Source organism: Hyla sarda, chromosome 2, assembly GCF_029499605.1.
Source record: "Hyla sarda isolate aHylSar1 chromosome 2, aHylSar1.hap1, whole genome shotgun sequence".
In the NCBI taxonomy this organism is placed as follows: Eukaryota; Metazoa; Chordata; class Amphibia; order Anura; family Hylidae; genus Hyla; species Hyla sarda.
This window is the reverse complement of record NC_079190.1, coordinates 75,011,776-75,028,926: the sequence shown is the minus strand read 5'-3', so window position 1 is coordinate 75,028,926 and position 17,151 is coordinate 75,011,776.

Here is a 17,151-nt window from a genome sequence, read left to right as displayed (position 1 = left end):
TCACATGCTCGAAACTTTTAATATTGCCATTGTACATAATTTTTCAAGTAGAATCAGCTGAACCCCCCCCTTTTTTTTGTTTTTGTTTTTTGCATTTTTACGTTTTTTCAGATTAATCGATGAAATAATCGGCAACAAATCAAATTTTTTTTTTTTTTTTTTTTAAGTATTTAAGTTTTGCATTAAAGCTATACAACACCACCAACAAGGTGGAAGAATAATCAAGATAAACATACCCAAGACAGACAGCCACAATCACACAAACACCCATCTCGGCAACCCTCCCATCCCATCCCACCCCACCCCTCAAGGGCTTACAGATCACAGGAAAGCCTACTGGGTTACACTAACCGGAGGGTCCGCCGACACATCCAACAAAAGCCAAGGGGTCCACACTATGTCAAATTTCCTGGGTCACTTGCGACTCACATATAGGGCTTGATGTAACGGAACATATTTGTTGACCAAATTTAGCCAACGGGACAGTGAGGTGTGTGTAAGTGTCCTTCCAGGTCATCACCACCACCTTACGAGCACAAAATAACAGAATGCAAAGTAGCAAACATCTGTGAGAGCTAAAGAATATGTCATTAATAACTCCCAGCAGGCAAACCACTGACGTAAACAAAATGGGAAACTCTAGATTATCAGTAAGGAATTGCATTACCTCCCTAGAGAAAACAGCCACAACAGGGCACTCCCGCACTGCATGCATGAAAGTACCGACTTCTACAGAGCATCAGAAACATAAATCAGACAGAGACACACCAATGCGTTTAAGCTTAGCTGGGGTATAAAACAACCTCAGAACATATCTGGAACTAATCAGCATATCACAACTACTAACCACCGTAGCATAGAAAGAACCCTTAACCTCCTTCCACTGATGGTCAGACAAATCAGGGATATCAGCCACCCATTTGTGAAAGGCTAGTAAAAAGGGGTTAGGTCCCAGCGTCTGAAAGAGCTTAGAAGCTTGAGTAAGGGTTTTTAGAAACGTCTGCAGTGCCTAGGAGAAGCTCCACCTCAGAAAACACGGGTAAACTCCAGGGAGCCAAACTGTGCCGTGTCTCAGCTGGAGATACCGAAAAAAGGCATCCCCAGGGATACCATAGCGTACCTTCATATCTGAGAAGGACAAGAAAACTTGGTCCTCACCAAACAGGTGAAACACAAATTTGACTCCCCGAGGTCCCCAAAAACTAGCCTCCTGTAACCCATGTAGGTGAGGTAAATTTACATTCCCCCACAAGGGTGCCCTAGGATGAACCAGTGGTAGTGGAAATTAGCTCGACACCACAGACCAGACTTTAGCAATAGTCAGTAAAGGGACTGGAAAAGAAGAGCGAGAATGATACCAGTAGAGCATATTAGTGAGAGCTTCATGGGCGCCCCCACCAGGGCTGTTGCAGAGTTTGACAGATCCAGATCGAGCCACCACGCTGTATAGACCAGTTGGGAAGCAAGAAAATAATTATATCAGGGGCAGCCAGACCACCATGACATTTTGGGGCCTGGAGAAGAGCCTGACCGAGTCTGGGATCCTTCTACTGGCAGGGGAAGTCTCCCAAAGCACCACATAATGTATTAAAATATGACCTAGGGGGAATCACGGGCGCTAAGTGAAACAGATAAAAATATTGATCCTGCCTGCTAGGGAGAGGGGAAGTGAGGACCAGGCTTTCAACCGCTCTATAGTGGAGCCCAAGAGAGGGTCTAAATTCAGTGACATATAATCTAGTAGGGACATAGTCACCTCCACCCCCCAAATACATAAAATGGGAAATCATTTGCAACCAGGCTGGAGGATGGGAAGGTAGAGGAACTCCAGTTGAGAGAGCCATCAATGAGGACTTGGCCCAATTAACCCGCAAGCCCGATATGGCACTAAACCGGTCAAGTAGGTCAACAAGGGACAGGAGAGAGCCCTCAGCATCCTCCAAGTAAACCAGCGTGTCATCAGCATAAAGGGAAACCTTCTCAACAATAGATCCCCCGTGGGATACCACAAATATCAGTAGCCCTGCGAATAGCTGCAGCTAAGGGTTCCATCGCCAGCGCAAAGAGAAAGGGGAAGAGTGGGTACCCTTACTGTGTCCTACGGCCTAGGCAAAAAGGAGCAGACACAGTCAAATTAGTGAATATGCGAGCCCTGGGACTATCGTACAGTAACCGAACCCAGGCACAGAAATGAGGCTCAAACGCACCCAGAACTTCCCAGAGATAGGGTCACAGAACAGAACCCAGTCAAAGGCCTTATAAATATATAAGCTGACTATCACACCCGAAGGAAAGCTTTCCCCCACAGCCGCAATGTTGAGTTGCAGACGCTTCATTAACATCTGTAGCCCTACCCGGCATAAACCCAGTTTCGTCAGGATGGACAACAGAAATAATGACCCCATACAACCGAGTAGCCAGTATTCTAGCCAGTATCTTAATCCCTTAAGGCCCAGGACGTACTAGAACGTCCTGGCACCCTGGGCTTTAAGGACCCAGGACGTACTAGTGCGTCCTGGTGTTTCTCCGGTCTCTGCCGCGCCCCGGGCAGAGATCGGAACGGCTGGCCGGCTGAAATCTTTCAGCAGGCTTGCCGTGCATATGCCGAGGGGGTCCCGGGACCCCTGCATGTCGGCGATCGCCGGAGATCGCTTGCGAATTCACGCAAGCGATCTTCGGCCATTCGGGTCACTTGTGACCCGATGACCGTGAAATACAGGGTGATCAGCGCTGTATGATACACCGCCAATCACCTGCCGTTGCTGAGGAGCAGTGACAATACTGCCCCAGCATCGCTACTATTGGCCGGCGATCATCCGGCCAATAGTAACGCGGCAGAGGAGGGGTTAACGGTCCTTCCCGCCGCTGTACCAGCTCGCTGCGTTCAGTCAGCGGGTACAGCAGCGCAGAGAGGACCATGGATCCCCCCTCAGAGCTCCGGAGCCCCCTCAGGAGCAGTTCGAATATGGACAGACTCTTGCAGGGACAGGTAGGTGAATAAGTGTCAATAAAGTTAATAAAAGTTACAAAAAAGAAAAAAAAAGTAGCCCCCCAGAGGGTTATCAGCCACGGAGTCCTGAGTTTGTTGGCGACTCAGGAATCCGGATTGATCATGCTGGCTTCACTGATCTGGACTTTTTAAAGTTTTTTTTCAGTGACAGCCTGGTCAATCTAATGGTGGAGCCATGTGGGGGGTATGCCATGTGTTTTTTTTTTTTGTTTTTTTTTTGCTGTCCTGGCACCATAGGGGCTTCCTAAATGCGACATGCCCCCCTAGCAAAATTGTTTTTTTATTTATTTTTTTTATTTTTTTTAACATATGCAAAAGTCGTGAAACACCTGTGGGGTATTAAGGCTCACTTAATTCCTTGTTATGTTCCCCGAGGGGTCTAGTTTCCAAAATGGTATGGCATGTGGGGGGGTTTTGCTGTTCTGGCACCATAGGGGCTTCCTAAATGCAACATGCCCCCCGAGCAAAATTTGCTCTCAAAAAGCCAAATATTACTTTCTCTTCTGAGCATTGTAGTTCGCCCGTAGTGCACTTCAGGTCAACTTATGGGGCACCTCCATACTCAGAAGAGATGGGGTTACAAATTTTGGGGGGTATTTTCTGCTATTAACCCTTATAAAATGAGAAATTTGGGGGGAAACACATTTTAGTGAAAATATATATATTTTTTTTACATATGCAAAAGTCGTGAAACACCTGTGGGGTATTAAGGCTCACTTAATTCCTTGTTACGTTCCCCGAGGGGTCTAGTTTCCAAAATGGTATGGCTTGTGAGGTTTTTTTGCTGTTCTGGCACCATAGGGGCTTCCTAAATGCAACATGCCCCCCAAAAACCATTTCAGAAAAACGTACTCTCCAAAATCCCCTTGTCGCTCCTTCGCTTCTGAGCCCTCTACTGCGCCTGCCGAACAATTTACATAGACATTTGAGGTATGTGCTTACTCGAGAGAAATTGGGCTACAAATATAAGTATAAATTTTCTACTTTTACCCCTTGTAAAAATTTAAAATTTGGATCTACAAGAACATGCGAGTGTAAAAAATGAAGATTGTGAATTTTCTCCTTCACTTTGCTGCTATTCCTGTGAAACACCTAAAGGGTTGAAACGCTGACTGAATGTCATTTTGAATACTTTGGGGGGGGGGGGGGGGGTTGCAGTTTTTATAATGGGGTCATTGGTGGGGTATTTCTAAGATGAAGACCCTTCAAATCCACTTCAAACCTGAACTGGTCCCTGAAAAATAGTGAGTTTGAAAATTTTGTGAAAAATTGGAAAATTGCTGCTGAACTTTGAAGCCCTCTGGTGTCTTCCAAAAGTAAAAACACGTTAATTTTATGATGCAAACATAAAGTAGACCTATTGTATGTGTGAATAAAAAAAAAAATGTATTTGGTGTATCCATTTTCCTTACAAGCATTTTCCTTACAAAGTTAGAAAAATGCAAAATTTTCAAATTTTTCATCAAATTTTGGGATTTTTCACCAAGAAAGGATGCAAGTTACCACAAAATTTTACCACTATGTTAAAGTAGAATATGTCGCGAAAAAACATTCTCGGAATCAGAATGATAAGTAAAAGCATTCCAGAGTTATTAATGTTTTTAAAGTGACAGTGGTCAGATGTTCAAAAAATGGCCGGGTCCTAATGTGTAAAATGGCTGGGTCCTTAAGGGGTTAATATCAACATTCAATAAGGAAATAGGTCTATAAGAATCAGGCATTAACGGGTCTTTACCAGGCTTAGGAAGCACTACAATCAATGCCTCCTTCATAGAGTCCGGAAGAGCGTCAGCTTCCGCTATAGAGTGAAACAGTTGGAGAAGTATAGGGACCAATCATTCTTCATTCATCCTATACCAATCGCCCACCATCCCATCTAAACCAGGGGTCTTCCCATGAGGGAGATCTCTAATAGCTTGTTCAACCTCCTCAGCTGAAAAGGGGCATCTAACTCATTCGCCTGAGAGCGACTAAGCGCAGGAAGAGTTAGATCCTTAAGAAAAAACTAAATCTCTCCCTGACAGGGCACAGAAGGGGCAGCATACAAGGAGGAGTAGAAGTCCTTAAAAACCTGGTTAATCAACAAAGGATCCATCAGCACCCCCCCCCCCCCCCAAAATATGCCAGCAGTTTACCATTTTTGTCCCCAAATGCAAACAAGGCAGCCTCGCTATAAGCCAGGATCAACTGTACCCTATCCTTCTGGACAATCAGCAGAGATCTCTGAGCTTTGGCCCACGCCCTCTCATTTTCAGGGAAAGGGTCCCTAACATATGCTACCTCCAATACCCTGACCTCTTGCTGCAACCGAACCTCCATAGCTATCCTAACTTTCCTCTGGCTAGGCACCCCTAACCGGGGCTTTGTACGCATCCCATTGTACTAAAGTGTCAGGAAAAGAACCATTATGTTCCCAATATTCAGTATGGGCAGGGCCTCTACAACTGCCTCCGCCTGTAACCACCCAGGGTGCATACGCCAAATAGGGGAGGAAGGGGGGGGGGCCCCAAATGGAGAACTACAAGTATAGCAGAGTGGTCTGAGATCCCCCCTAGTGGCATAGGAAACATCTCTTATCGCACAAAGAAGGTCCTCAGACGCCAAAGCAAGGTCAATGCGAGAGAATGACCTGTGCACTGCTGAGTAAAAGGAGAAGGAAGTCGTATCCAGATACTTCCACCTCCAGAGGTCGGTCAGGCCCAGCGCCGAGCGCCAGTTGTTGAACAAGGAAGAGCCAGGGTCCACAGCAGCGGAGCGATCAAGAGCTGGTTCAGGAACCACATTGAAATCCCCTATGAAAAGAACAGGATCAGGAGGAAAAGCTGACAATTTAGTAGTGAGGAGTTCAAGGACAGAAACATTAAAAGGAGGGGGGGGGGGGGGCATAGACAAAGGAGAAAGAGCCCAGAGAGCAATGTAAATTCACAAATCTTCCAAAATGGTGACATACAGCCTGGGATACCTCCAGTGGCAGGGACTTGGTAACTAGGACAGAAACACCGCTAGCATAATTAGAGTAAGATGCATGGTAACCCTGCGCTTTCCAGGCCCTCTTCAAGGCCAGAATCTTCTGACCTATAACGTCTCCTGCAGGCAGATAAAATGAGGAGACTGGCGTTTCACAAAATCGAGACACTCAAGGCCCTTTTAAACTTAGAATTAAGCCCCCTAACATTCCAACTAATCACCTTCAGGGTCCCCATCTGTACAGAAGAAGTAAGGTAACAGCAGGAGATGCCAGAGGAGGGTCAGGACAGAGAAGAGCAGAGCCTCAGGACCATACACACAACCGACGACAAAACATACAGAGCACAGACTTAACAAAGAAACACACAAAACTACATGGCATAACCAAAACATCCCCAACAAAACCCTGTCTAACACTAAATGGGACATAGTATCCACCTACGCCCTAACACAGTGCAGACCTAGACCCCAAACTACAACTGGTACAGAGCGTCAAAAGAACACCAAAAGAGACTAAACCACACAGACAAATACGCCCTCCCGCCACCCCACCATAAACTAGTGATGGCCGGTAGCTAAATAACTACCCCCAGGAAACCTAAGGGATCAGGAACCTAAGGGCCCCTAAAGGAGACTACCTCCCTACCACCCAACTAAAGACAAGCATGGGGAACAGTCTCCAGCAGGGATGATCAGGAAAGTTGAATCCGGAGGAGCCGCATCCACCCAGTGAAGTGCTTCGTTCTGGGAAGTGAAGAACTTGGCCGTTACTCCATCAACAACTCTCAAGCGGGCCGGGTACAACATGGAGTAGCGGTAACCCTTGGCACGTAGCTTTGTCCGAACATCCATAAACTGCACCCGCTGCTTGCGAAGTTCCACTGAAAAGTCTGGATAAAAGGACACTCTACTGCTGTCACAGATGACCTCTCCCATAATACGCACAGCCCGAAGAATAGCATCTCTGTCTCTGAAGTGTAGCAATTTGGCAAGGAAGGGACGAGGAGGGCCACCAGGAGGAGGAGGCCTTGTCGGAACACGATGAGCAAGCTCAACCGAGATGGAGAGAAGGTGTCCAAGGGGAGGATCTCCTTCATCCACCTTTCGAGGAACAACACGTGATCAGTCCCTTCAACCTTTTCAGGAAGGCCCACCAGCTGGATATTATTGCGCCTCAGGTGGTTCTCCATGTCATCCATGCGATTCAGGACCCCGGTGACCTGCCACTGCAGAGAGTCTACTCGGTCCGGCAAGAGGTGCAAGGTGTCCTCCACCAAAGAGACCCGACGCTCCAGCTCTTCAGTGCGATCTCCAATTTTCTGGGTCTCATGGCGCAGGATAACAAATTTTTGGCGCAGTTCGTCGACTTTGGTCACCATAATAGATTGGCAGGAGGTGAAGGCAGCCATAAGTTCAGTGAAACGCTGATCCAAAAGTGCAGAATCATAGACAGGCTGTCCAGGGGACAACTGCTGTGGAGGAGTAGTGGACCCTTCAAGGGTCGAGAACCATGGGTCACAAGGCTCACCCCCAGAACAGGCCGGGTCCCTGGAGAACCGGCTCAGCGCTTTCACCGCCTGCTCCGAGACTCTAGAAGCAAGCGGGGTCTGAGCACTAGGATTCCTTTGAAAAAGGCCAACAGAGCAAGAGGACCCATCATCAGAGGAGGCATCCTCATCAGAGGCCTCAACAGGTAACTTGGACTTCTTGTTCTTCTTATTACTCCTAGGGCCTGGGACACAGCAAGAGCAGGCAGAAAGTCACTAGCAACCCAGTTATGGAGCAGAGAAGACAGCAGCACAGCAGATGGCTCTTCACTTCCAGCAACAGCGCCGGAGCTGCTCGACTCCAGCACCATCTTCCCGGCCGCAAGTGGATGCAGCCACCGCTCCACCGCCAGCCACCGCTCCACCGAAACTGGACCAGGACTAGCGCCAGATGTCCCACCACTTCAGAGGGACCCAGTGAACTATGACTGGCCACTCAGGATGAGGTAAGTCAGGGTTAAAGAGCAGGGATAGCGGGAGCTCTCAGCAAGTCTGTTTTCTCACTCCGGCATTCAGACCACGCCCCCCAACTAATTAATTATTAAAATAATCATGAGCTGCAGCCGTAGTTATTGAAATGGACAGAGGTGTCAGCAGAGAGCACTGTGGTCAAACAGAAAATAAATTCAAAAAGAAAATAACTTCCTCTGGAGCATACAGTAGCTGATAAGTACTGTAAGGATTAGGTTTTTAAATAGAAGTAATTTACAAATCTGTTTAACTTGCTGGCACCAGTTGACTTAACCTGTTCAGGACACAGGGCGTATGCATACGCCCTGCATCCCGAGTCCTTAAGGACCGAGGGCATATGGATACGCCCGTGGGAATTCCTGTCCCCGCCGGTTGGGGACCGGATCGGGATGCCTGCTGAAATCATTCAGCAGGCATCCCGGCACATCGCCCCGGGGGTCCTGAGACCCCCCCCCCATGTCGGCGATCGGAGAAAATCGCATGTCAATTCAGACATGCAATTTTCTCCAATTCCGGGCTGATCGGGTCTCTGGTGACCCGATCACCCGGAAAATAGGGCTGATCTGAGTTGTCAGCGACAGCCCGATCAGCCTAAGGGATAGGAGTGAGGTCGCAGAGCTGCGATTTCCTCCTATCCCCTGCCATTAGCAGAACAGAGTTCTGACCAATGGCAGCGCTGGACAGGGGGTTGCCATGGCAACTGCCGTTCTGCCCGCCCCTGGATGTCGAGGGGATCGTGGGAAGAAGATGGAGGCCGTACCTGCAGGAAAAGATGCCTGGGGACCCGGGATCTTCGCTGGAGACTGCTGGATCCTGGCTCAGGTAGGAAATCGTCGGTGGGGTGGGGAATTGAAAGAGAAAGTAAAACGATCTTTACTGTGGCAACCACTAGGAAGGCCAAACTGCAACTCCCAGCATGCCTGGGCAGTCCAGGCATGCTGGGAGTTGTAGTTTTGCAACATCTAGAGGGTCACAGTTTGGAGACCACTGTTACAGTGGTGCCCAAACAGTAGCCCTCCAGATGTTGCCAAACTACAACTCTCAGCATGCCTGGACTGCCCAGGCATGCTGGGAGCTGTAGTTCTGTAACATCTGTCCCTTCAGATTTAGCAATTTTCATGAATTTTTTGAAAATGACTGCTCTACTTTGAAGCCCTCAAATTTTTTCAAAAAGCAAAAATATGTCCATTTTATGATGCCAACATAAAGTGGACATATTGTACTTGTGAAGAAAAATAAAATTTATTGTGAATATCCATTTTCCTTACAAGTAGAGAGCTTCAAAGTTAGAAAAATGCTAAATTTTCAACATTTTTCGCCAAAAAAGGATGCAAGTAGCGCCGATAATTTACCACCAAAATAAAGTAGAATATGTAAAAAAAAAACTATCTCAGAATCAGAATATTTGGTAAAAGCGTTTTCGCGTTATTAATTCATAAAGCGAAGGTGGTCAGAATTGCAAAAAAGGGCTCAGTCCTTTAGGTGAAAAAGGGCTGCGTCCTTAAGGGGTTAAACAAAAAATAATAATGTTTTCCACCGCAGTACCCCTTTAAGTTTAAACTGAGCAATAGAATGGGGGGGGGGGGGGGAAGGGGGATTTGAAGGACATTGTGGGGAGATTTATCAAAATCTGTGCAGAAGGAAAAGTGGAGCAGTTGTCATTAGCAACCAATCAGATTGCTTCTTTTATTTTTAGAGCAGTCTTTTAAAAAAGACTCTCCTAGGACTGTATCCACCTTTTCCAGCCCTCCGGAGCACCTGAAAGCTGAACTAATTTATGTAGGCTAATGTCAGCAAACGCCGAGCCGATAAGTTCGGGATGAATCGAATTACTGGACGTTCGCTCGTCTCTAACTATAATCTCAATATGGAGATAATTATTTTATTGAAATGGTATAATTCCATCCACATTATCCAAATTAGTCTTAACTAGATGGAATACCATTTTTTTTTTTGTCTCTTACCAAGTCCAAGTAATAATCTCAGTTCCATTCCTAGGAAAGCTGAATGGTCCATAATCCCATCGTCATGGGTAGCCATAGTCTTTACTGTGTGATCAATCCGGCTTGCTGGGATCTACGATATCATGGCTTCCATCTTGTGGACCTCTTTCAGTGGCAGACCTCTTTGTCTTTGTCTAAATCTTTCCTCTAGGTGTATCTCTTTCCTTGTGTGTGTAACATCTGGTTGAACAGACTTTTTAACTAGTTAGACACATCCTCCTAAATTGGAATTTCCCCAATGAATGTAGGTTGGGTGTGTACATATGGTAATGACTATGACATCACTATAATACCCAGAATGTATTTCTGGTTTGCGTAATGACAACTACCCATACGCTAGGGGGTGCTATTGCATTTAGCATCATTACCAGTAAGGGTTAAGTGTCCAAAGTTTGTTTCAAACCCACATTCCACACATGACGTATGGAACCCTAAATCAGAAGTATGGGGATTAACTGTAAAACATATAAGTAATCAAAACATGGTTTCTCCAGACAGTCACCAATTTGACACTTCTTGCACAATCAAATATATAGAGAAGATAAGGATACCATGGAGGTCTCTTTCGCACAGAAGTGTGTAATCTCTTTCTGTGTCCAGTCAAATGGGTAATTCATTATTAGTCAGAATAACATTCACAAGACTAGCACAGCCTAGGACAAGGTATCATTATCAAAGTCTATACTTAAGACGCTATCACCTTTCCACCTTGTTTTAGGAATGCATGCACTGAGCAATACTCCTAGCAAGAATCATGATGTCCTTTACAATATGAACAGTATATGACAATATCATATGCCCTACTGATTACTATATATATATATATATAGTAATCTAATGTTTATTCGGATAAGACATAATTATTTCACAGTTTCTTATCTCAAACCCCCTCCTAACCATTCACCTCTTTTTACCTTGGGTAAATTGTAGAAATTCTATATTCTGTATGTGTGATACCGGGAATGACTTGGAAGGCCCTAAGATGCTAGATCTAAGGCAAACATAGGAAAATGTCAGAGTGCAATTCTCTCTTCCTAGAAACTGATAAGTAAAATCTAACAAAAGGCTAAAGACAGAGGGTATTCCTTAGGGATGTAGCACACAAAAAAAGCATTAAACATTTCCCATAAACCCTGAAATTCTAGTACAAAAATCTAAAAAATAATAAAGGCTGGAAGTTAACCCTGCAGAGGAGATGGGTTCTTGTATGTTTTAATATGCAATCAAATTTCTATTCATAGTGAATTTCCACTGCAAATTTCTGGTACAGTCATTTTCAATTTTAAGGGTAAGTTCCAAATTGCGGTGAATGCCACAAATGAAGAAATATACCCTGTGTAAAATGTGCTAATATTTGGTCCCCTTGTATCCCAAAAGCTATACTTTAAAGGGGTACTCTGGTGGAAAACATTTTATTTTTTAAATCAACTGGTGCCAGAAAGTTAACCCCTTAAGGACCTTTAAGCGTTCTTCTGTTTTTGCACTTTATTTTTTTCCTCCTTGCATTTTAGAAATCGTAACCCTTTCAATTTTACACCTAAAAAGTCTTATGATGGCTTATTTTTTGCGCCACCAATTCTACTTTGTAATGACATCAGTAATTTTACCTAAAAATCGATGGCGAAACGGGAAAAAAAATCTTTGTGCGACAAAATTGAAGAAAAAATACAATTTTGTAAATTGTGGGGGCTTTCGTTTGTATGCAGTACATTTTTGGGTAAAATTGACACCTTATCTTTATTCTGTAGGTCCATACGATTAAAATAATACCTTACTTATATAGGTTAGATTTTGTCATACTTTTGGAAAAAATCATAACTATATGCACGAAAATGTTTACATTTTAAATTTTCCTCTTCTGACCCCCTATAACTTTTATTTTTCTGCATGTGGGGCTATATGAGGGCTCATATTTTGCGCCGTGATCTGAAGTTCTAATCAGTACCATTTTTGTTTTTATCAGACTTTTTGATCGCTTTTTATTTTTTTTTATGGTGTAAAAAGTGACCAAAATAATCCTATTTTGGTTTTGTTTGTGCGTACGCCATTGACTGTGTGGTTTAATTTACGATATATTTTTATATTGCGGACATTTACACACGCCGCGATACCACATATGTTTATCTTTATATTTTTATATGGAATTTTGTAAAAGGGGGGTGTTTTAAACTTTTAAGGAATGGGTTAATGTGTGTGTGTTTTTTTTTTTTTTTTTTTACTTTTATTAAACTTTTTATTTTACACTCTATTAGTCCCCTTAGGGGACTTTTAGGAGGAATAATTAGATTCCTTATACAGATCAATGTGGTTCCATAAAACCACATTGATCTGTGTGATCTGCACTCGGTCCTGCCAGGCTTTATCAATGCGTGAGCTGGGACCTGCACGGAAGGAGAGGTAAGCCCTCAGGCTACCTCTACAGTGGATCGCACCACCGACACCCCCAGCCCATCCCCCGCAATCACGCTGAAAGCGTTTACAGGGTTCTTTAGATGCCGCTGTCAACTTAACAACAATGCAATGAACTTGAAGTTCACCCTAGAGTGGGGTGGGGAATACATCAATTTTTGCATTGCATGGAGACAAAAAAGAAGGTGGTATTGGTACAAAATGATACAGAAAGCTAACATCAGGCAATAGCATCCTGTCTGCCACCAGTTGCCATCAGAAGCAATCTCCCGGTAGGAGAATTTGTCAGGGCCAAGAGGGCCTCGACTGATGACACTGCGTATGAGGAATTATGCCATGACATAAAAAAGAGGTTAAGGCAAAGGCAAAGAGGTTACAGTATGAATACTCTAAACAGAGCAAAAGGCATTGTAGATTGTAAAAATTGTGATCTCTACTTCGGCTAAGATACCGATAGGGCACGAAAACAAATTTGAAAAAAATCAGTCAAGGGTCAAACCATCCTGTGACCTTCTCTACCCCTTATAGGGTAGCTCCCACCATCCATTTTTTTTCTGTCCCTGCCTATTGCCCATCTATCCCTAGGAACTTTATCTATGTGCGGTTGATTAAAAAATAAATGAATAAAAAAAACTGTTCTGTGTATTTTTACCCTTTTTAACCTCTTTCCTCTCCCCTCTGCAACTCTGGTTATTTCACTTTTGTGGGTGGCAGCAGTATGATCCATGTCACCATTAAGCTGCTGTATTGCCCAGGAGTGCATTGCAGTGTGGCTTTTGGTGATTCCTAGTTACCAGAGCTCAGTTCTCCTGTCTTCCTCGACTGATCTGTATACAAAGTCGTCTCTTGTACACAGCTCCAGAGATCTCTTATACATAGCGCTGTTGGATCTAATTTATAAATTTTTTCCTGAATTTTCTTTTTCTACTGTCTACTATTGTATCCTACTTATTTATTATTTTGGCTTTATATACTTTATACACTTCTATAAGTCTGTATAAGTAAAGAGAGAAAAATAGTACTACACATTAATCTATTCTCTCTCCATGATATCTTTACATGAATAAATGTGTAGAACTAATTCTCTGTCTTTATATAGGCTTATGGAAGTGTATAAGTAAAGTACATGATAAACAAATTTCCACACAGGTATCAATGCACAGCCAGCAACAGAATTTGTGTGTCTCCCACTACATGTTGCAGAAGATGGTCCCAGAAATCCCCCATCTCCAGCTGTATGCCATTACCATTCCTGCATCAAAGATTGGAGCACTGTACAATATGGCAGTCGCTTTGGCCTTTTCCAAACAATTTAGAGAGATTCTACAGGAAAAAAAAGTGTTCCAAATGTTCCAGGACTGGGAAGGTAATAGGGCCAGGTAAATTATTATTATTATTGTTATATTTATGAAAGTTTTACAATAAAGAACAAAAATACACATAAACAGTGCTATAGTTAGGTGCACAAAATGATCAAACACAGCAAACCTAGCAAAATCCACATAAATACAATGGCAGAATGACATAACAAAAGTCAGCAATCAATCCTAAAGAAGTGATAGGTAAGCTCAATAGACTCCAACTATAGGGCAGCGAGCCCACAGAAAGAGGGGAAAAAAGGGTCCCGAAGAGCAGCCCAAATAAAAGAAAACAGAAATAACAGTAAACCTAAAGCGGCCAATAATTCCGACAAAAACTGTCCACCCAAAGGCAATCACAAAGGAACATGAATAAGGATGTGCCAGGTCATTTTGTAATTTTACTCCATTATCTCTAATTAGAAACATTGGCCAGAATAGAAAACATAATGTTAGCATATCATACAAAGCCAAAACTAGCTAGAATTTGCTGCTTAACACTGTACTACCTACTCGGATTACATTACAGCCAGAGGGGCTCACGGAAGTACTTTTCCTAAAATTGACAGTTGTCACCTGTGTAATGTGCTTAAATATGAGCATATTTGTTTGTGTGTTACCCAAAGATAACTTTACCTGTGCTGGCAATAAAAGGAAGAATAATTCACAACCTTGTTATTCTTTATTTCACACATAGTTGTGACTCAAATATGATTTGAATATGATTTTCACTTTCAGTACCTGGCAAAAGTTTTAAAAACGTTGTTCTCCTTTACGTTTTTGGAACTAAGAATGGTATTTTTTGTCAGATTCAAAAGCTTTTTATGTGATGTACATCTTGGCAAAATATTAACCTTTCTAATATACTTCAAAAGAACATTTTATTAACTTTTTTTAAGAAATAAGGGCTTAAAAAAAACAAACACGCCCCATACCGTCCAGAACACAATCCTGTCCAGTTGCCGCATCAGCTTTGTCCAAGCTGAAGTACAGGCAGGGGCAAAGTCCAATAAGTGAAGACAGGACTAGCATTCCTCTGTGCTCTCTCCTGTCCTATCAGACTTCAGTAGAGATGAGGGGCTTACAAAGCAGCCTACCAGCACTCAGGAACAAGGCTAAGTCATGCAGAGTAAGTACACCCCCCCTCCAAAGCACACAATGACAAACCAAGTAAGCAAGAGAGAGAAGGTATTTGTGAGAAAAACATAGGTGCTAGACACAACATTTATATGTACATGATTGGGTATTGAGTAACATAACTTTTTGTGGGATATGACAGGTATGCTTTAAGTGTTTATTTATAAGGAATTTCCTTTGTTCTTTAGATTAAAATTTTGTTTGTGTTTCACAGGGATGATGGCCATATGCCCACTGTTTCCTACTAACTACATTTGCTTAGCTACACAAAACTGTGTACATATGGGTGGCAATATGACTGCAGGATCAGACTACGGAGTTTGTAGTCTGTAACCATGGAGATGCAAAAGTATCCATATTATTTTAAACTCAAACTATAGATTTTGAATAAGAATATATATATATATATATATATATATATATATATATATATATTTTTTTTTTTTTTTTTTTTAGATCAATTGGAACAAGAAATTAAACGGAGTATGGGGGAAAAATCAGGCTTTCTAATAACCTCTTATTCCCCCTTTTAATACTGATGCCCTGAAAGCTCATTCCGTAGTTGTGATACAGTGAACACCACCTTGCTTTTGGTGTGTGTTGGTATAGGAATTCTGAAAAGTTATAGTTTAGTATTTACTTTCTTTGCAAGTCCAACTTTTATTTTTCACTATTCAGGATAACACCCAAGAATGAATTCCATGGAGAAAACATTGCTTGATCTTTTTTTTTTTTTTCTATATTTTGCAGAAATCAGACGATATATTAGCCTCCTTTAAGTTCTTTACAAGTATATCTCGGGGACAGATTATTAATGGTTTGCGGGCTTTGGAACTTTCCTATGAGCCTTGTCAGCTTGTTTTGTACATAATGATAAAACATAAATCTCCATGAAATTACTTTTTTTAAACATTGGTCTCTATGGACAAGAAAAGTGCTTTGGTAAACACCTCTAATACGTTATTATCACAGTTGCATATATTAAGAACTTATGAGGATTCATATTTCTCAATAGACAGAAAAAGCACCACACACAGCCAAGTACTGCCACCCCTGAAATACTGGGTAATTGTCATGTTTATGGAGCAGCAGTTGCTCTCCGGATGAGAGACACAAAGCTCTATGGTTGCCTAGTTACAGTACATCAGATAATGGACCTCTGATTTCCTTGCGCTGAATAGGAGATGGGGTTGTTTATTGCATGTGATTTAGTGTAACAGCTTCATCATTGTAAAGAATGGGGCAGGATTTTTTTTTATTATGAAGTCCATAATATGAATTAGTGTGTTTTAAAATTTAAATGCAAACCCAAAATATCATATCATACATAGCACAGATTGGGTTGGGAAGCATAAGGGACGACTGCCTGTTTGGACACTTTCACACCGTTGGGTTATTTGTTATATAGAAAGTAGGACAAAGTGATTCCATTTCATTGCAATTACTTTCTTAATTACTCCTTGTATATTGCACCTGCACTATATAGGTCTCGGTAGAATTACAGAGCAGATTTCCTCACAAGCCTTTGTAAGCGTTCCTTCTTCGTGAAATGCTATTTCTACGTTCTTCATTATAACTGCTAGTTGATATAAATGTGTGTACCTAAGGGTGATATGATAGGTCCCTATACATCAATTTCCTGTTTACCAGAGCAATATTGACGTCTTATACCTATAATTTGTGATAGAGCTTCACACATTGAGGGATGAGCTACATGAAGACTTTTCATTGCTAAACTGATTGAGTTTTACTATTGAGCTACAGCCCCAGTCCAAATTAATACATAGGTGTAAGTAATCTGAAAATAACTTATTGTTCTAATCTATTTATGTTATTCTGAGGTTTTACATATGTTTTATAAGACAGGTATTAGTGGCTATTTAAAGAGTACCTCTCATGATCTTGTTCAATTTTATACTCCTCCCAGTTCACTGCCCCATCATGGTAAACCACCCCCTGCTTTTATTTCCATAATTTTTTTAGTTTTCAACCTTGATATTGCACTGTATTTTTTGCTCAGTCTCAGTCAGATTCGCAGACTGGGAAAGGGCGTTACCCAGTAGGTGTGACATCATCTGAAGCCATACAGGAGAAAACTTACTCCCTCACTCTGCTACACACAGCCCAGAGTAGTTTAGTGTGAGATGAGCTATGTTTGGCTAAGGCTGCAAAACACCGCCTTCAGCACCCCAGACTGCATTTCCTGATTTTAGAATTCTGCCAGGCCAGCAGGACTCCAAAGTCTGTTC